Source organism: Mobula birostris, chromosome 3 (assembly GCF_030028105.1).
Source record: "Mobula birostris isolate sMobBir1 chromosome 3, sMobBir1.hap1, whole genome shotgun sequence".
Classification (NCBI taxonomy): Eukaryota; Metazoa; Chordata; class Chondrichthyes; order Myliobatiformes; family Myliobatidae; genus Mobula; species Mobula birostris.
This window is the reverse complement of record NC_092372.1, coordinates 168,046,643-168,068,137: the sequence shown is the minus strand read 5'-3', so window position 1 is coordinate 168,068,137 and position 21,495 is coordinate 168,046,643. Positions and strand designations below refer to the sequence as shown.

General features: G+C 40.4%; 1 protein-coding gene across 1 annotated transcript in view; it reads left to right on the top strand.

Moving 5' to 3' along the window:
* The window catches only part of dazl (deleted in azoospermia-like), a 50,434-nt gene that overhangs the window by 6,863 nt on the left and 22,076 nt on the right, over positions 1 to 21,495 (top strand). The window lies entirely within an intron of this gene.

The following is a 21,495-nucleotide window of genomic DNA, read 5'->3' as shown; positions in this document are numbered from 1 at the left end:
CCCTTGTCTTTCTTCCCGGACCTCCTGTCCCATGATCCTCTCGTATCCCCTTTTGCCAATCACCTGTCCAGCTCTTGGCTCCATCCCTCCCCCTCTTGTCTTCTCCTATCATTTTGGATCTTCCCCTCCCCCTCCAACTTTCAAATCCCTTACTCACTCTTCCTTCAGTTAGTCCTGACGAAGGGTCTCGGCCTGAAACGTCGACTGCACCTCTTCCTAGAGATGCTGCCTGGCCTGCTGCGTTCACCAGCAACTTTGATGTGTGTTGTAGGGAAATCTTGTACGCTTGCGTGGGTGAGGGAGCAACATGGACATCACCATTAAAAGACAGGATTTCGCTTGAATTGTCTTCTCCATGACTGATGATACAGCAATACTACAACAAATTTCATCATCTTACATGGTTCTCAATAATAGAATATAGATGGTAAAGCACAGGAATATAACAATACACCCTGAAGTCCTTCACCTCATCCATTTCAGTGAATCAGAGCTTTCTTGACTGGGGTGAAAAAAATCCAAGGTCAAAATAGAGGATTGGCTATTCATATATAGAACATATAGAATAGTACAGCACAGTACAGGCCTTTCGGCCCACAATGTTGTGCCAACCCTCAAACCCTGCCTCCCATATAACCTCCCACCTTAAATTCCTCCATATACCTGTCTAGTATTCTCTTAAATTTCACTAGTGTATCTGTCTCCACCACTGACTCAGGCAGTGCATTCCACGCACCAACCACTCTCTGAGTAAAAATCCTTCCTCTAATATCCCCCTTAAACTTCCCATCCCTTACCTTAAAGCCATGTCCTCTTGTATTGAGCAGTGGTGCTCTGGGGAAGAGGCACTGGCTGTCCACTTTATCTATTGCTCTTAACATTAATAATTCAGGTCTAACATGAGAGGAAATTTCTTCAACTAGAGTATAGTGAATCTATGAAGCTCTGTACCCAAGAGTGGTGTGGCGACACAGCAGTGAAACAAATTGAAGCTCGATTGTTGGATGTGAAGGGAATAAAAGATATGGGATAACAGGAGAATGGCACTGATGTAAAAGATCACCCACAATTTTGTTGAATGGTGGAGGAGAAACAAGGGTATGAAAAGCCCAATGCTGTTTCCATTTTTTTGTTTTAAAAGTCAGTATAATATAACCGTAGCCTTCAAGATTGACTCAGCAAAGTTATAGTTCACTATAAATTCAAATTATTAAAACTAGAATTCAATCTGATCACAGATAACTATACTTTTACAATGTAACTGCAAAATGAAAAGGTTCAGAAAAATTGCTGGTGGCATTGTCTACCTAAAGCAATTAAAATGTATTAATTGCAATAGATTCTCTCTCCATTTTTTCTTGACATTTCTTAATTATCACTCAATATTCAGAACATATTCAATCATTAACATTTGAAATAATCTTGAGTGTTTTTTATTTGGTCTGGTTATGTCATTATAATGGAAATATTCTGTGGTCAAACTGTTTAAAGAATCATAACATTACAAAAGAATGTGACATTTTATCAAATTAAAATTCTGTCTCTCCAAATAAGCTTACAGTTCCTAGTCCCTGGTTGCATTTATTATATTCATCAATTAAGTTTGTTCTGACTTTCACTTTCCATCTTTCATGATAATATTTTCATAGATGTCAATTAAAAGACCATGGACTCACAGAGCTACTTGGATTGTATTTCTTTTCCACTGGGAAGGGTTTCTTTTCATTTACTCTTTCTGAAGACACCATATTTTGGGCACTTTCAAACTATACCTAATCACCTTTCCCTTCAGGAGAATAATCCTAACTTCCCTGGTCCCTCAGCACCTGTAAATTTTCATTTCTATTCCCATTTCAGAAGATTTTTTCAAGATTTTGCCAACATCTTGTCATCCTTAAACTGTAGTAGCCAGAATTAGTAAAAACAAATGCCAGTTGGAGCCTATGTAACTTTTTTTTATAGATTTAGCATAAAGCCCTTGGTTTATTACTCCATTCCTCTTAATTCTAAGTAGCCAGAAAGGTTTTTAAACAATTTTGACATAATCCTCAATTTATCTAGTTCTATCCATCACTTACTAGCCACTATACAACACCTACCTTTCTTGTACTGCTATATATTGGCAATGTTTCTTTCGTCCCTCTCAGTCCTAATGCTAGGTCTCAATCCAAAAGACTGACTTACACATTTTGCCTCTACAGATACGGTTTGATCCATTGAATTCTTCCAGCTTTCTGACTTTGTGCAATACTGTCAAGTGCGTTTAAATTTAACGTCCACCTTTTTTAACATCTTGATTTAAATTCTGAAAAAAAGCATCATGTGTTACTTAGTCATATGCTATTTAAATCGTGCATACCCATTAACCACATTCCTCTTATCCAAAATGCCATTACAACAAATAATTTGTGTAAGTCAAAACCTGATCAACATCAGAGTTGTTGAAGAAGTTGCTTTAGAAATAATGATCATCATCTTTCAAAGTTCAATAGATTCCGAAATTGTGTCTGTGGGTAGATAGTAAAGTGATTTGACTGGTCATGCTGCTGTCTCATAGCTCCAGCAACCCATTTACAATACTAGCATTCTATGCGATCTGGTGGAATTCTCCGTAACCACATGGTTTTAACCGAGGTGCTCCAATTTTCACACACTCTTAAGGTGTGTAGGTTAATTGGCTATGGTAAATTGTTCTTTCTATATGAATCTGCGATAGAATTGTAGGATCTGTTGGGAATGTGGGAGCAATAGGATCAAGGGCTTGATGCACAGTATCAGTAGCTCAAAGAGTTTGTTTCCACACTGTATGACTCAAAAACATTCTATTACTCAAAAATAACCCTATTATTGAAAAAAGGAGAGGAGAAAGGAAGAACTGCAACCATTTGTAGCCAAGATGCTGGAATCAAAAATGATGATGTAGTAGCACAGAATCTTGAAATGAATGTTAGGATTGAACAGAATTGGGTTGAATTTATGGAAATCATGTCAGATGGATCCCATTAGAGCTAGTAGGAAAGAATCTCATCTTTGTTACGCATCAAGTTAAAAAGTAGCCTGCTGACTCTGGCCCCAGGTATCTAGCCTGACCCAGGTCTCCAGAAAGGTGACCCTCCCCCTACCCTGCCACTGTCCACAATTTATGGAGAGTTCCATAAATATGTGTGTCTGGGCCAGTCTGTTCCTATGTAATGTCGAATGGCCATGGCCTTCTTACCTTGTAGCCCAATCCAGTAGTTAGGATGGCTTGGTCTGTTCCCAGCATCTTTCAACCACAGGGGTGACCTCATTCTACTTCACCCAGTGGCTCCTAGGATGGGGCAATGGCCAGGGCCTCACCTCAGGCACTCATTAGTTGCCCCTTCCCTGGGCAGGTGGCCCTTGTGCTTTATGACTCTGTCACCTCAGTCACCTGACTCAGGCAAGTTGCCACCATCCTATCTTCCCGGCAGTCTCTCTCGGCCATCTCAGATTGGAGATCAGCTCATGGTAACTGTAACAAATGAAAACAAATTTCTCAACAGCACATTCATTGCATTAATTTCTGTATCTCAATCAGAAGAAACTCAGGTCTCCTATTACTTGAGTACGACAAAAAAAAAAACCTTGTCTATACCGTCCAAGTACTGCCAGGAAAATATGCCAACAGTTTACATCAAAACTCACCCTAACCTTGCCATCAATGATCAGAACTTCCATGGGGTCAAATATCATCCCTTCAAACTTCTGGTTAAGGTATGCTCCCTTGCAGTGTGCATCGCAATTTGAGAAATTAAATACTGTACATAAACACGGTGAGGATTTACTGCAGTCTCCAAAGCTCAAACTGCCCAAACTGTTCAATGATCAAATCCCCACCAGATACTAGCAGAAACTTTAAGCCGAAACTATCCAACTATTAACATCTGTGGGGAGACAAGAGTGGAACTGGACTGCTTAAATTAAACTGAGTTATTATGAAACGTCGCAACACCGTCAGATTTCTGCTCTTATCATAATTCCATGTTTTAATTGTAACATAGTGAGGCTATATTCGGCTATGGGGAAAATGTGAGATTTAATCATTAACTTGAGGTAAACCATTGTGAATCCCCTCTCCATGTTTGAACCACGGGCGTTAAGCGCTTCTTCGTGATTCAAGATGGCGTCAAGCAGCTGCCCGCGACAGGCCAACAGTTAAAGTGAGCGGCCCGAGGCCCTACCACCGCGCGCTTCCTAGGGGGGTGCAGTGAAAGTACACAAACTTCTACATTGGCGACTTTGGTTTGATATTGCGGTGGATCCGATTTCAGCGTAATTGTTGTTGCTTTTAGATTTGTGATCATTTACCAAAAAAAGGAGTGAATATTTATTGTATTCAGATGATTTGGTCAATGGCCCTCAGCAACCCCCCTCCCCTGCTTTTTAAAGAATGGTTGGAGCTGGGTATAAATAACGGGCGCGGCGGCGCGGCGCGGCGCGTGTTGTGTCCGCTCGGTGGTTGTGGAGAGGCGGGTGGTTGTGGAGAGGCGGTTGGTACTGGGCAAAATGGCTGAAATGGTAAAAGCACGAAGACCCCGAAAACAAATTATAATTATTCTCCGTATTCTGGCTTTAAGGGGGTGATTTTAATTAACTTTCGACAACGTAAATATAGAAACTTTCTTCACGTGTTGTGTGTCTTAAAGGACTCTAGTACTTCTGACTTTACCAAGTTTATATAAAGCGTCGACGATTTTTTCTTTGCTCTTTGAGATCTTAGTAATTTGTTCTTTAAATTCGCGTAGTTTTGAAAACTTGTTTTCTTAATATATACTGGCTACCTTTTGAATGAAGATAAATCATCCAATGATAGAATGTATTTTTAGCTGCTATTTTAAGAAATCTGGTAATACGTTTAAACGATGGCCTAATGGTGTCTGAGAGGACGGGTAGGCTGGAGCAGGAGCGGGAGATGACCTGAAGTTTTTGATAGAGATGATTGTATGGATAGTGCATAGCTGTTTATCATCTTCCAGCATTTTATAGACATTGAAATCGAAAGGTAGCATTAGGTTTCTTTTTGCTTTGATCGAAGGAAGAGAAAATGGAGAACATTTTGTTTTTCGGGAATTTCTAAAATGAAGTTCATGCTGACATTGTATGAGGAGTGGTTAAATGGATAGAAAAGGAACTGAATAAATGCTTGCTTTCAGTTTGAGAAGTTATGAGTAGTTGGGTACTGCAGTTTGAAATCAAGATCAATGCTGTTGTCAATCTGATTTCAGTAAGGTAGCACAATGGAAGAGGATTTAAGCCTTCAAGGCGTTACAAATAACTGAGTGACAAATGGAATATAGAAGAGAAAGGTCTTCAATGATTTAAAAAAGTGCTGTATCTGTTTTCAGTATTATGATAAATGTCGGTGTTCAGAGTAATCTGGTCTTGCACAAGAATTGCTGGAAGTTTATGTGTTTGTGAAAATTAGGAAGGTAATATGTTGATATTTATTACATAGTATAAATGCAGATGTGGATGTTGTGATAAAACCATACTCAAGTGATTATGCACAGATCTGGTCTCCCTATCTAAGAAGGAATGTGTGTGATCCAGTGCATCGTAGTTCACCAGGTTACTGAATGAGTAGGATGTTGGTGGGGCAACTGTTCTGTGAAAAAGAACTAATCAAGCTGTCTCTGTTACCCGGAATTTTGAAGAATGAGATCTCTCCAAAATAAAATTGTTTGGTGCCTGACAATGGTAGTGTAGTGGGTAGAGCAATGCTATTCCAGCTTGGGGTGTTAGAGTTTGAAGTTTAAATCTGATGCTATCTGCAAGAAGTTGATGATGTTCTTGTGAGCGTGTGGGTTTCCTCTGGATGCTCCGGTTTTCTCCTGCTTTCTAAAGATGAATAGGTTAGTACACTAATTGATCATGGTAAATTGTCCTGTGATTAGGCTTAGTTTAAATACATAGATTTCTGCACAGTGTGGCTTGCTGGACTGTACGGCCTGCTCCATATTGTATTTCTAAATGAAAATAAGTGCAGGGATGCTGTTTCCTGTCTCAGATACCTCAGACTGGTGTCACATTCCTAAAATATTGATTTGGTTATTAAGGACTGAAATCCAAAGAAATTACCCAGATGGAAATGAATCCTTAAAAATCTCTACCCAAGGACTCTGCCGTTGAGTATATTTAAATTGAGTTCATGGGTTTTTGGATTTTAAAAGAATCAAAAGGTAGTGGAAAAATGGTGCAGGGGTAAAGTGGTATGCTTAAGATGTTGCATTCCAAAGTAGAATATCCTTGAATATTAGTAAGGCACTAACTAGGTGGTTCAAAAGGTTCAAATGGCAGAGTAAATTGGTAAATTTAGATGGGCTTTGCTATGGTTGTCAATATAGGTGTGAGGGTAGAATGTCTTAGAAACAATCTTCTAAAGATCAATTTTATAAAAAGAAAGGCCATCCGGTCTTGCGTTTTAAAGATCAAGTTGAGAAATCTTTGGTTTGTTTTGGAGAAAAGCAGTTTAGAAAGGCTAGGGGAGCTAATAAGGTGGTTTGCAATGACAGCAGATCAGTTTGTTGGAGGTGATGTTAGGAGTCCTTTGGTTGAAGAGGAAAAATCAAGTTTTGATTTTTGAGTACACTGGAGTGTCAGTGTACTCCTAGAGATCCTAGAATTTTATAGATAATTATGACAATTTTCCGTATGCTGCCTGCATTGGGTTTCTTGAAAGGGCTACACACACACAGAAGCCTAGAGGAACTCAGCAGGCCAGGCAGCATCTATGGAAAAAAGCACAGTTGACGTTTCATGCCAAAACATCAACATTTGCTTTTTTCCATAGATGCTGTCTGGCCTGCTGAATTCCTCCAGCGTTTTGTGTGTGTTGCTAGATTTTCACCATCTGCAGATTTTCTCTTGTTTATTTCTTGAAAGGGCTCATTAATTAAGAAATCTTGTTGCTCATGTTCCTGCAATTTTTTTCATTTATTACCTAATGATAAATGTACTTCATTTACTTGAGTCTTTGTCCTTGAATCTGTCACTTCTGACTACTGCATGTACTTGTATCAGATTCTTCCTGCACTCCCTCCCCCAAGCCAAACTAAACTCTGCAGATGTATTCTGTCCTTGTAATTGACATGTTCTAGTCCAACAACACAAAACATCCTTGTGAGCCTCCTCCTCGCCCTCTGGTCCAATCTCATCTTTTTTGTAGTGTGGAGACATTAAACCACAGGAGTACTGAGAGCAGTTAATGTTTTATAAAGCTTCATATCATAACCTTGCCATTGTATTCTGTGCCCTGGCAAGCATCTTCTTCACTTAATAACCTTCCCTTCCCTTGGTGTTGCCTTGAGGGGTTTTTAAATTCAAATATTCCCTAGGGTGCTCTCATGCTTTGCAGGATCTCTTGATTCAGTTAGTCATCCCAAATTAATCACCTTGCAATTATTTACAATTGCTCTGCCCATTTTAGTAACTAATCAATATTGTCCTGTAGCCTAAGAATCTCCACCCCACTGTTAACACAACATGTATTATGTATCATGTTCTATTAGCAAATTGATATTGAAAAGTATACTGGCAGTATAGGTCAGGGATCAAAGAACTTAAATTGTGCCTTTGATTTCATATGTAAAGCTGTTGAGAGTGTCAGTTATCTGTAATAGTCTTGAAATAGTTATGGCATAATGCCTCTTAAAACATTTTTTGTGGTGCACTTTTTTATGATTTTTTTATATAACAGAACACAAGTTTAGGGTGAAATGAGGAAAGTTTAGTGGAGATGTCAGGGATTGGATTTTTACATAGAGTTGTGGGTGCCTGAAGCCCACTGCTGGGAGTGGTGGTAGAGCTGATAGAATAAGGACACTTCAGAGACTCTTGGACACATTGATGTAAGAAAAATGAAGGGTTATGAGCTGTGTAGGAGTATAGGGTTAACACACACAAAATGCTGGAGGAACTCAGCATTTATTTCTTCCTCCTCTCCCCCTATCTTCTTACTCTGACTTGCCATCTTTTGTTTTCTCCAGTTCTGAAGAAGAGTCTTGCCCCTAAACGTCAACTGTACTTTTTCCATAGATGCTGCCTGGCCTGCTGTTCCTCCAGCATTTTGTGTGTTGCTTGGATTTCCGGCATCTGAAGATTTTCTCTTGTTTGGAGTTTAGGGTTAGATTAATTGTGGAGTAGTTTTATATAGGATGTCACAACATTCTGCTGACTTTTAAACTGTGTACCGTTCTCTTCTGTTCTAGGTAAATGGAAAGGTTACATTGATTTATTTTGCTACAATCTTCAGAAGAAATCACGTTAATGGATTTGGTATTAATGGCAATAGAACTTCATGATCAATGTGAATTCAGCTTAGGTTTTTTTAGCAAAGCTAGTATTCAATTATCAGTAGCAAGTGAAAATCTGCCAATGCTGGAAATCCAGGCAACAGAGAGAGACACATAGAGAGACACGGAGCAACTCAGCAAGCCAGGCAGCCTTCAGGGGAAAAAAAAGTAAACAGTTGATGTTTTGGACTGAGACTCTTCATCAGAGCTGGAGAAAAAAGATGGGAAGTCAGTAAGAAGATGGGGGCAGGGAGGAAGAAATACAAGGTGATAGATGAAACTGGGAGGGGTGAAGTTAAGAGCTGGGAAGTCAATTGCTGAAAGAGATAAAGGGCTGGAGAAGGAGGAATCTAATAGAGGGCGGCAGGTGGCCTTAGAAGAAAGGGAAGGGGGAGGGGCACCAGAGGGAGGTGATGGACAGGTAAGCTGATAAAGGGAGAGAGGGAAACGGGAATGGTGAGGTGGTGGGGTCATTACTGGAAGTTTGAGAGAACGTTCATGCCATCAGGTTGGAGGCTACCCAGATGGGATACAATGTGTTGATCCTCCAACCTGAGTGGAGCCTCATTGCAGCAGTAGAGGAGTCCATGGATTGACATGTTGGAATGTGAATTACGGTTAAAATGGTGGTTACTTTTTCTGGTAGGTACTCGGCAAAGTGATCACCCAAACAACGTCGGGTCTCACGGAATTACAAGAAGATACACCCGGAGCACTGGATACAATAGATGACCCAACAGACTCTCAGGTGAAGTGTTGCCTCACCTGGAAGGACTGTTTGGAGCCCTGAATGGTACAGAGGAAGGTGGTGTAGGAGCAGGTGTAGCATTTGTTCTGCATGCTAGGATGAGTGCCAGAAGGGAGATCAGTGGGAAGGGATGAATGGGCAGGGTCTTTAATTTACCCCTCCCCCCAGTTTCACCTGTCACCTACTGCCTGTATTTCTTCCTCCCTACTGTATTTCTTCCTCCCTTCTCCCCACCTACTTATTCTGACTTCCCATCTTTTTTTCTCCAGATCTAATGAAGGGTCTTGGCCTGAAACATTGACTGTTTGCTCCTTTCCTTAGATGCTGCCTGGCCTGCTGAGTTCCTCCAGCATTTTGTGTGTTAATTTGATTATCAGTTCCTCCTTTTCCCTCACTTTTTTTTATTCTAGCATCTTCCCCCTTCCTTTTCAGTTCTGATGAAGGGTCTCAGCCTGAAATGTTGAGTATTTATTTCCATAGATGTGTCTTGACCTGCTGAGTTCCTCCAGCATTTTGTGTTGCTTTGAATTTCCAGCATCTGCTGACTTCCTTGTGTTTGGTTGGGGTTATAGGTTTAGGGTAAAAGCTAAATCTGAATCAAGTCAAGGGAATCTGAGGGGAACTACTTCACTCCGTGGTACGAGTGTGGAACAAGCTGTCAGTAGAAGTGGTAGATGTTGGTTTAATTGTAACATTTAAGAGAAATCTGGATCAGTACACAGATGAGAGAGGTATTGAGGGCTGTGGTCTTAAGTGCAGGTAGATGAGACTACGCAGAAAATCAGTGTGGCAGGTCTTAATGGGCCAAAAAGACTTCCTGTGTTGTAGTACTCCGTTATGTTGAAATTTGAGTGGCAGCAACCACTTGCAATGATGATGTTATATGTGCATCATACATTGAAACTTGCTGTTGACTAGCCTGAAGAACCAGAGGATGTTTAATGAAGCAAGGAGAAAGATTTGAGATTTACTGAGCGACCAAGGTGGCAAAGATCAGCATAAAATAACAAGGTAAAGGAGACTGTGTATTTGCAAGAGTCGTTATTGGAGAGAGATGATATTCAATATTGATGTAGCACAAGAGATCAGATGATTGGATAGGGCAGAAGCTAACATACATTAACATAGAAACATAGAAAACCTACAGCATAATACAAGCCCTTTGGCCTACAATGCTGTGCTGAACATATTCGTACTTTCAAAATTACCTAGGGCTACCCAAGGCCCTCTATTTTTCTAAGCTCCATGGACCTATTCAGGAGTATCTTAAAAGACCCGAATGTATCCGCCTCCACCACCGTCACCAGCAGCCCATTCCACTCACTGACCACTCTGCGTGTTTTTTTTTCAAAAAAAACAACTACTTTCCCCTGATATCTCCTTTGTACCTACTTCAAAGCACCTTAAAACTGTTTCAACCCTGGGGAAAAGCCTCTTACTATCCACATGATCAATGCCTCTCATCATCTTGTACACCTCTATCGGGTCACCTCTCATCCTCCGTTGCTCCAAGGAGAAAAGGCCGAGTTCAGTCAACCTGTCCTCATAAGGCATGCTCCCCAATCCAGACAGCATCCTTATAAATCTCCTCTGCACCCTTTCTATAGTTTTCACATCATTCCTGTAGTGAGGTGACCAGAACTGAGCACAGTACTCCACAAGTGGGGTCTGACCAGGGTCCTATGCAACTGTAACATTACTTCCCTGCTCTTGAACTCAATTCCATGGTTGATGAAGGCCAATGCACCATATACCTTCTTAACCCCACAGTCAACCTGTGCAGCAGTTTTGAGTGTCCTATGGACTTCGACCCCAAGATCCCTCTGATCCTCCACACTGCCAAGAGTCTTACCATTAATACTATATTCTGCCATCATATTTGATCTACCAAAATGAACCACTTCACACTTATCTGGGTTAAACTCCATCTGCCACTTCTCAGCCCAGTTTGGCATCCTATGGATGTCCTGCTGTAACCTCTGACAGCCCTCCACACTATCCACAACACCCTCAACCTTTGTGTCATCAGCAAGTTTACTAATCCATCCTTCTACTTCCTCATCCAGGCCATTTATAAAAATCACGAAGAGAAGGTGTCCCAGAGCAGATCCCTGAGGCACACCACTGGTCACTGACCTCCATGCTGAATATGACCCGTCTACAACTGCCCTTTGCCTTCTGCGGGCAAGCCAAATCTGGATCCACAAAGCAAGGTCTCCTTGGATCCCATGCCTCCTTACTTTCTCAATAAGCCTTGCATGGGGTACCTTATCAAATGTTTTGCTAAAATCCATATACACTACATCTTCTGCTCTACCTTCATCAACATGTTTAGTCACATCCTCAAAAAATTCAAACAGGCTCGTAAGGGACAACCTGCCTTTGAGAAAGCCATGCTGATTATTCTAAATCATATTGAGCCTCCCCAAATGTTTATAAATCCTGCCTCTCAAGATCTTTTCCATCAACTTACTAACCACTGAAGTAAGACTTACTGGTCTATAACTTGCTGGGCTATCTCTACTTCCTTTCTTGAATAAGGGAGGAACATCTGCAATCCTCCAATCCTCTGGAATCTCTCCCATCCCCATTGATGATGCAAATATCATCGCCAGAAGCTCAGCAATCTCCTCCTTCACCTCCTACAGTAGTTTGGTGTACATCTCGTCTGGTCCTGGAGACTTATCCAACTTAATGCCTTTACAAACGCTGCAGCACATCCTCTTTCTTAATGTCTATATGCTCAAGCTTTTCAATCCGCGGTAAGTCATCCCTATAATCACCAAAATCACTTCAGGCTGGCATGTTACATGCATCCTTTTTGATTCTGCAGACAGTGTGGATTGGAAATGCCTTCAGTCTTGTATTAAATTGGAAGTTAGTTTCACAACCAATCTTGTTGACAGAAGTAGTAGAGGAATGGACAGAGTTGTCCATTGGAATGGAGGAGTATAATTGTGATTCAACTGAACTTCCCTTCTTACCCATATCAGTGCCCATATCAGTGGGTCTTTAACATAGGGAGGAGTTTTTTACTTATCGATACAGCACAGTGAACAAGTCTGTGTCTCCTTTTAGCTGAAGGAGCCTGTGCTATCTAATTACATAATGAATCTAACTATACGTCTTTGGAATGTAGGTGGAAGCCAGAGTACCTGGAGGGTATCCACGTAGTTAGGGGAGAAGGTACCAATGCCTTGCAGTCAGTAGTGGGAAATGAACCCAGGTAGCTCGTGCTATAATAGCATTATGGTAATCTGAAAGCAGCTGAGTTTTGCTACAATTTGTGATAAAATTATTAGCAACATACACAAAATGCTTGTGAAACTCAGCGAGTCAGACAGCACCTATGGAAATGAATAAATAGTTGACATTTTGGGCTGAGACCGTTCATCAAGACTGGAAAGGAAGGAGAAAGAAGCCAGAATGAGAAGGTGGGGTAGTGGGAGGAGGACAAGCTAGAAGGTGATGGGTAAAGCCAAATGGTTGGGGGTAATGAAGTAAGAAGCTGGGAGGTGACATGGAAAAGGCAAAGGGCCAGAGAAGAAGAAATCTGATAGAGAAGAGTAGATCATGCAAGAAAGGGGTGGAGGAAGGTGATACAGGTGAGGAGAAGAGGTAAGTAGCCAGAGTGGGCAGACAGAAGAGTGAAAGGGGAGGGGAAAATCTGAAGTGGGAGAAATTGCTGATAATACCATCAGGTTGGAGGTTACCTTGACTGAATGAGATGTTGCTCCTTGAACCTGGGAGCATCCTCATCATGGCTGAAGAGTGACACCTTCTTTCTCCCATGATCCACTTTCCTATCAGATTACTCCTTTCTCTAGTCCTTTGCCTTTTCCACCTATCACCTCCCAGCTTCTTTCTTCATCTCCCTCCCCCCCTCCCCCACCCAGCTGGCTTCATCTATTACCTAGCTTGTCGTCCTCCCACCTCCTTATTCTGCTTCTTTTCCCCTTTCAGTGCTGAAGAAGAGTTTCGGTCTGAAACACCAACTGTTTATTCATTTCCATAGATGCTGCCTGACTTGCTGAGTTCCGCCAGCATTTTGTGTATATTGCTCTTGATTTCCAGCATCCGCAGGATCTCTGTGGTTTTGATATTATTAGGTTCCTCAGAACAGAATTCTAGGTTTTAAATGATAAGGAGTGAAAAACGCTTCCATAATGCAACTAAGAGACTTGACAGTGAGATTTTTCTAGTTTGTTTTCCTGATATTAAAGGCTGTGAATTTGAGTAAAGTTCATCAACATGATTCAGTGAATCCCTAAATGGTATTCACTGCAGCCTAAAAGGGGAATTGGGGAATATTATAGATTTGTGGATTGGGTACCAATCAGACTATCTAGATTTATGGAGTTTATTTTACAAGTGTTAGTGATGCACTAAGTCATTAGGTGGTAGAATATTTGAGTAAGGTAATGTTACTTGTGCCAATTATCCAGCTTCTGACCTTCTTGAATAGTGGTGACCCCAGCATGTTTTGTGTGGAGTTACATGATGGTAATTTAATTGAACATCAGTAAGGAAGTAGTCCATCAATAAGGTCTTGCTGCACCTCTTCCCTTCACCTGTCTATACTAGTTATTTCCTCCTCTCCAGGCCATGTGAGGAGTCTTGATACAAATAGCGACTATTCATTTCCTTCCATTGATGCCACCTGACTTGCTAAGTTCTTCCACTGCTTTCTTTCTGTGTTACGCCGGATTCACCAGAATGTTGCCTGGATTGAACTTCAACCTGAGAAAGTGATTTGGCTGGGTTTGTTTTTACTGTAAGGAAGGTTGAGGGTGAATCTGGTAGAGCTATATAAAATTACAAGGTGCATAGATAATGTAAAAATTTTCCCCTCAAATGTCAGACTAAAGGATGGGAGACTTGGAGGGGATCTGAGGAAGATTTTATTTTTCACTCATAGGGTGGTTGAAATCTGGACTACACTCAGGGATTGAGGAGGCAGGTACACTTGTATTTAATTGCTAGTATAGGTAAGTATTTGAAGCATTGTAGCATATAATGCCATGGGGTTTGAGTTGAGAAAAGGAATTATTGTTGGTAAATGTTTGATTTGCAGCTGCAGCGTTGATGGGCTAAAGGGCCTGTTTCCATTTTTTACTGACTCCATAAATATTAAAATTATGAAGCAAAGTGAACTCTTAAGAATATGTAAGCTCAGATTTATTTCTGGCAAATCCTGAGTGCTGTTTTAAAAGGCAAGTGAGATGTGCAGCTTTAAAGAAGCACACAGGTACAGAGCAAGGAAGTTATATTAACTTGTCTGAAACAGTAGACCCCAGATGTTGTATAGAGGAATTATATGCAGAATTAAAAGGGCTAAAACCTAACTGACTTATTGACAGTTTGACAAGTTGTGCTGTGAGACTAATGTATGAACAAAGAAGTGTTTGTTGCATGAGAAACTGCACTGTGTACCCTTATCAGTATGTATGTGATAATGAATGTTTTTAACAGCAGCTCAGACCATACTCGGATCACCTGGGTTGCAGATTTTCCCAAGCTCTGTGAGTGGGGACTCTGTAGTTCAACTGAACAGCGCAAGCTTGCTAATAAACAGTATGTAATTTTAAGTAAGCTGTGTTTGACGATTATTCCCTGGGTTTGAACCTGAAGGCCTCTAGTAGAGAGTCAGATGAACAGTTTTGCAGTCTATATTGTTTTCTCCACCTCTTTGGCTTGCAAGATGCAGAAAAGATACAAGACAAGATTTTGTCGAGCAACAAATTGAGGTGTTCATTGCTATGCATTATTTACTTTTCTATATGACATAATTTTAAAAACATGATTTGAATAAGAAATTTTAATCTTTTCTCATTGAAGTTGCTACCACATTTAATAGGATGCATTAATAATAGTATTGAAGGCATTGATATTGAAGTGTATGTTGAGCAAATAATATTGAATTGGACTATATATAAGCTTTACTCTGCAAACTTGTAACTGCTGCACCCAAGTAGTAATGGCGACAATGAGAGAAATAATTCATTGGTTTGGGATGTTCTGAGGTTGATTATTTGTATTTCATAATCTTTTTGGATAAAGGAAACTTGTAATGCTAATTGTACCAAATGTGTTTTGCTAAGTTTTAATTTTAATTGTAGCTTGTGTTTTTCTGGATAAGCTTTTAGAAACAATGAACTGTATCTGATTCAAGACTATTGCTTTTTAATAATAATTCGATTACTTTTGTAGAACTTCCCTTCTTGCATCTTCAGTATGAAGATGATTGTAAAGTTCCAGTTTTACTTTTAACAAACTGCAACCATAAATAAATTTTTGAAGTACGGCTAGCTAATCATTTGCCGATATTTTCAGAACATCTTGCGGCACAACTGAATTTGTTCTATGTAGCTTAAAAACTAATGAAATTTTAAAGTATTTGTAGCCAGTAATGAGTTTTAAATACTAATGTACATCAATGCCAATCTGTGCAGAACATTGCATAGTTGCGTAAGAGCAGCCACATCCCTCAATTTGAAGGTACTTATTGTTCAAGCTTTCAGGTGGGAGTGCATCATTCTAATGATTGTTGAATTGCTAGTAACAATTGAGGAGAAAAGGTTACTAGTCTGTTTCAACTATTTATCCAACTTTCATGACACTTGTTTTGTAGCTAATATTTAAGTGTAAAAGCTAAGCTTTTATTAATGCTGTGGTTTTCTTTGGTACTGTGCTAAAACATTTGGAGTATTATTTGCCATTTTAGTTAATTACAATTCCTTAGCAGTCTATTAAACAGTATCTCGCTCTTCCCCATCATGCTGCAGGAGCCAGCAGATCAGTCCCACTATAGATTCCCAACTACAGGAAACATCCTCTCCACATCCACTTAAAATATTAGATGGGTTGACTGTTATTTGCCATTTTAGTTAATTACAATTCCTTATCAGTCCATTAAGCAGTATCTGGCCCCTCATTCTTCTAAACTCCAATGAGTGCAGGCCCAGAGCTATCAAATGCTCCTTGTGTTAACCCTTTCATCCTCGGGATAATTCTCGTGGACGACCTCTGGACCCTCTCCAAAGCCAGCACAAGGAGCCCAAAGCTGTTCACAGTACTCAGTCTGACCATGCCTTATAAAGCCTCAACATTACATCTTGCTTTTGTATTCTAGTCCTCTCACAATGAATGCAAACATTGCATTTGCCTTCCGTATCATCGACTGAACTTGCAAGTTAATCTTTAGGGAATCCTGCACAAGGGCTCAAGTCCCTTTGCAGTTCTGAGTTTTGAATTTTCTCCCCACTTCGAATAAAGATATGGATTACATTGTATTTGCCAAAGTGCATAATAATGAACTTCCCTACATGATATTTTTTAAGTGACTTTGCCCATTCCACTGATCTGTCCAAGTCCTCCTTCAGCATCCCTGCTTCCTCAGCACTACCTGTCCCCTTTATCTTCTTCGTATTTTCCGCAAACTTGGCTGTGAAGCAATTAATTCCTTCATCCAAATCATTAACATACAACGTGATCCCAAAACTGACCCCTGAAGCACACCAGCAGTCAATTAAAAAAGGCTCCCTTCATTCCCACTTTTTTCCTCTTGCCAATCAGCCAGTGCTCTATTCATGTTGGTATCTTTCCTGTAATATGATGGGCTCTTGTTAAGCAGTCTTGTGTGGCACTTTGTCAGAGACCTTCTAAAAATCCAAATAAACATTCACTGTTTAGCCTGCCTGTTTTATTCGTCAAGGAATTCTAATGGATTTTTTAGGCAAGAATTCCCCATTAGAACAGTATGCTGACTTTGGCGTATTTTATCATGTGCCTCCAAATACCCTGAAACCTTAACTTTAATAATGGACTCCTGATATCTTTGCAACCACTGAGGTCAGGCTAACTGACCTATATTTCCCTTTCTTCTGCCTCCCTCATTTCTTAAAGAGTGGAGTAACATGCTGTTTTCCAGTCCTTGGGAACCATTCCAGAATCTAGTAATTCTTGAAAGTTCATTAATGTCTCCACAATGTCTTCAGTTACCTCTTTTAGAACCCTCCTATGTAGTCCATCTGGTCCAGGTAACTTGACTACATTCAGACTTTTCTGCTCAAGCATCTTCTCATTAGTATTATCAATGACACTCACTTCTGCCGCTGACATTCTCACATTTCTGGCATTCTGCTAGTATCTTCCACAGTGAAGGTTGACTTAAAATACTTAAGTTCCTCCGCCATTTCTTTGTCTCCATTACAACATCTCCAGCGGTCTGATACCCATTCTCATCTCTTTTACTCTTTACATGTCTGGAAAAACTTTGTATCACTTATGTTATTGGCTTTATTATTTATTATCTTGTTATGTTATTTCATGTCTTCTCTCTTTATGGCTTTTTAGTTGCATTCTGTTGGTTTTAAAAACTTTCCAATCCTTTACCTTCCCACTGATTTTTGCTATATTTTACACCCTCTCTTTTGCTTGCTGTCTTTGACTTCTCTTGTCAGCCATGGTTGCCTCATTGTCCTTTCAGAATACTTCAACTTTGAGGTGCATCTTTCCTGTGCCTTTTGAGTTTCTACCAGAAACAATAACCATTGCTATCCTAGCATTATCCCTGCTCATGTACCCTTCCAGTCAACTTTGGCCAATTCCTCTCTCATGCCTCTAATTTCCTTTACTCCACTGTAATACTGATACATCTGATTTTAGCCTCTCTCCCTCAAACCTCAGGATAAATTCTATAATATTATAATGTCTCCTAAGGGTTATTCTACCTTAAGCTCCCTGATCAAATTTGGTCTTCACATAACACCAATCCAGAATTGCTATTTCCATAGTGTGCTCAAACACAAACTTTTCTTAAAAAGCCATCTCGTAGGCATTCTGCAGATTCCTTCTTGGGATCCTGTTCCAACTGGATTTTCGCAATTTACTTGCATGTTGAAATTCTCATGATTATCACAACATTGCCCTTTTGACGTGCCCTTTCCATCTCACTTTGTAATTTATAGCCCATGTACTGGCTGCTGTTCAGAGATCTGTATACAGCTCCCTTCAGGATCTTTTTACCCTTACTGTTTCTTAACTCTCCCCACAAGGATTTTGCATCTTCCAGTCCTATGTCACTTCTTTCCAAGGATTTGATTTCATTTTTTAGTAACAGCTGTGGCACCCTCTCTGTCCACCCATCTGTCCTTTCAATACAATGTGTAACCTTGGATGTGAAGCTCCCATCTATTTACTTACTTTCAGCTACAACTCGATGCCCACACCGTACCTGCCAATCTTAAACTGCGCTGCGAGATCTTATGTCTTATTCAGTATAGTGTATGCATTCAAGTATAACATGTTCGGTCCTATATTAATCACTTTTTTGATTTTGACCCCCTGTTACACTTTAATTCATCCCACTGACCGCAATTTTACCCTGTCATCTGCCTGTCCTTCCTCACAGTCTCACTACACACTGCATCTAGTTGTAAACCAATTGCTCCATCCTCAGCCTGATGATTTCACATCCCCCTTTAACCCCTCCCGAACTGCTCTAGCAAATCTGCCTGCAAAGATATTGGTCCCCATCGGGTTCAGGTGTAATCCATCCTTTTTCTACAGGTCATACCTTCCCCAAAAGAGATCTCAGTTATCCAGAAATTTGAAACCTTGCCTCCACGCCAATTTTTAAGCCACACCTTCATCTACCAAATCATTTTATTCTTGCCTTCACAGGCATGTGCACAGGCCACAATCCTGAGATTATTAACCGGGGGTCCTGCATTTCAGTTTTCTGCCTAACTTGCTATATTCTGACTTCAAGACCTGATCCCGTTTCCTACCTATGTTTTTGACCCCAATATAAATTATGACTTCAGGTAGTTCACTCTTCCCTCTTTAGAATGCTGTGAACCTGATCCGAGACCATTTCTGACTGGCACCTGGAAGGAAACATACATCTGTACGTCTCTTTTACGTCCACAGAATCTGCTTTCTGCTCTTCTAATTATGGAATCCACTTTTGTTACCACACTCCTCACCCCTTCCCTTCTGAGCCACCGAACCAGACTGTGTGCCAGAGACCTGCTTGCAGCAGCTACTTTTTAGTAGATTGTTCTCCTCCTCCCCGCAACGGTATCCAAAGCCATATAGTTATTATTGAGGGGAACAGCCACAGGGGTACTCTACAATGGCTGCCTGTTCCCTTTCCCTCTACTGACAGTCACCCAGGTACCTGCCTCCTGCAATTCAGAGATGATTACCTGACTAGCTCCTATCACCATCTCATTTTGCCCATATGAGCCGAAGGTCATTCTGTTGCATCTCTAGTTCCTTAACGTGGTCACTAAGGAGCTGCAGCTCAACGCACTTCATTTGTTCATTTACAGTTGGCCAAGTAAATACGGCAGCAGACACTGGATGAATTCTTTATTGATGACTGAGGAACTAATACAGTTGTATCGTACTGTAGTAGTATTGGTAATGTCCTAACTTGTTCTGTATTTCATTTAAGTATGTAATTTGTTACTCAGTTTTCTTTTGTATCTTTTTGAAACTTTAGTTAATTGGGGCAGCCACTTGGGCCAAAATGTACAGGTCCTAATGTGTCCTAATTAACTGGAATTCACTATTTGCTTTTTGAGTGTGGTGGGGGAAAGATTGGAGGATGAGGTGGGGTAGGTGAAGGGGATGGGGTGAGAAAACTTAAACTCTGGCAAGTATTTTGAACACAACAGTATTTTGATTTCTGGGGTATATTTACAACTTTTAAAATTTGTTTTTTGTTCACGTGTTCTCCATTATTCTCTGATAATTAAATTTGCAGAAACATATTGAATGGCTTCGGCATCAGCATTAAAACTAAACTCTTTCCTCACTTTCATGATATTTGAATGTAACAGGTATACTTGGGTTTTGTTTAATTTGTTTATACAATGTGGCTAGTACTATCTAGCACAGGGGTAGGCAACCTACGGCCCACGGGCCAGATCCGGCCCGTGAAGGTATTTTGACTGGCTTGCAAGCAAATATTGAGGTACTATGCTTATCCGGCCCGCGAGCGATTTTTCCTTATTCTGAGTATTTCACACGGCCACACTGATGGACATGCATGGTGTCTTGTTACACTGGCCCCAGGTTCCGTTTTGTTCCAAACCCAACACTGGTATATACAAATGACAGGATGGCAGACTACCTTATTAATATGTATTAGCTACTCTCCATGCACGCGCAGGTTTTCAGATGGGATCGTTCAAATTTATAAACAGAAACAGTGTCGCTGTGTTTTAACAAGAAATTCACGTTAAATATCCAGATATTTACATGTGCTACGATACTTGTTGAATAACTTGCGTTTTGAAATAAAATCAAAGAAAAAAATTCCAATGGCAATGAATGCAAAATGCAGGAAGGTAGATGCTGAGTGCTGAAAAAGCAGTGAAAATGAAGGAAATACCCTGCTACGAAGCCTCAAAACGTATTGCAGAAAAGATAAAGCCTTTTACAAATGGAGAGTTTGTCAAAAAATGTTTACTGGCAGTGGTGAATATTGTTTGTCCTGAAAAGAAATCTTTATTTGCATCTATCAGCCTGTCAGGAAGAATGATCATACGGTGAGTTGAAGAAATGTCAGCAGATATTAAAAGTTGTTTAAGGGATGCCTGCAACGAATTGCATTTGTTTCCAATCGCGCTTGATGAGAGTACAGACTTGAGAGACACTGCTCAACTTGCAGTGTTTGTGCGAGGAGTGACCTCAACTTTTCAAATTTTTAAAGAGTTGATTCAATTAATTCCTATGAAGGACACGGTTACTGGAGCAGACGTTTTTGAAGCTTTGCTGAAAATGATGTCAGAAATGAAAATTAATGTGTCGAAGCTAATTGGCATCACAACTGATAGGGTACCAGCAATGGTGGGACAGAAAAACTAAACTGAGTTCTTTGATTACTAATTGGCATCCTTGGTTAAGCACAAATGATTTTCTAGCATGTGTTATTCATTAAGTTGAGGCAAAACATAACTAGATGTATTTAAATGGATAATTCCCATATTTCAATTTTTTTATGGCATTTATCTGGCCCACAGTCCGCTCATTAATACGCGATCCGGCCCACAGAGGCAGAAAGGTTGCTGATCCCGGATCTGGCATATCATTTATTGTCAATCTACCTAATCCTTGAAATGAACAGCTTGCTACAGGCTGTGTTGGTCCCCTCTCCAGCAAAGCCTTGTTTTTATATAAGCTTCCAAACCTCCTTAAATCTCTCCACAGCCTTATCTAGCTCTCTGATATCAGTATGTATCAGTTTCTCAGTATAGTCAAAAATAAGATGGCATAGCGGTTAGCACAGACTATTGCCATGCTATTACAGCTGAGGGACATAGGAATTTGGAGTTCAATCCTTGTGTCCTCCAAGGAGTCTTTGTATGACCTCATGGAATGCGTGGGCTTTCTTTAGGTGCTCTGATTTCCTCACAAAGTCTA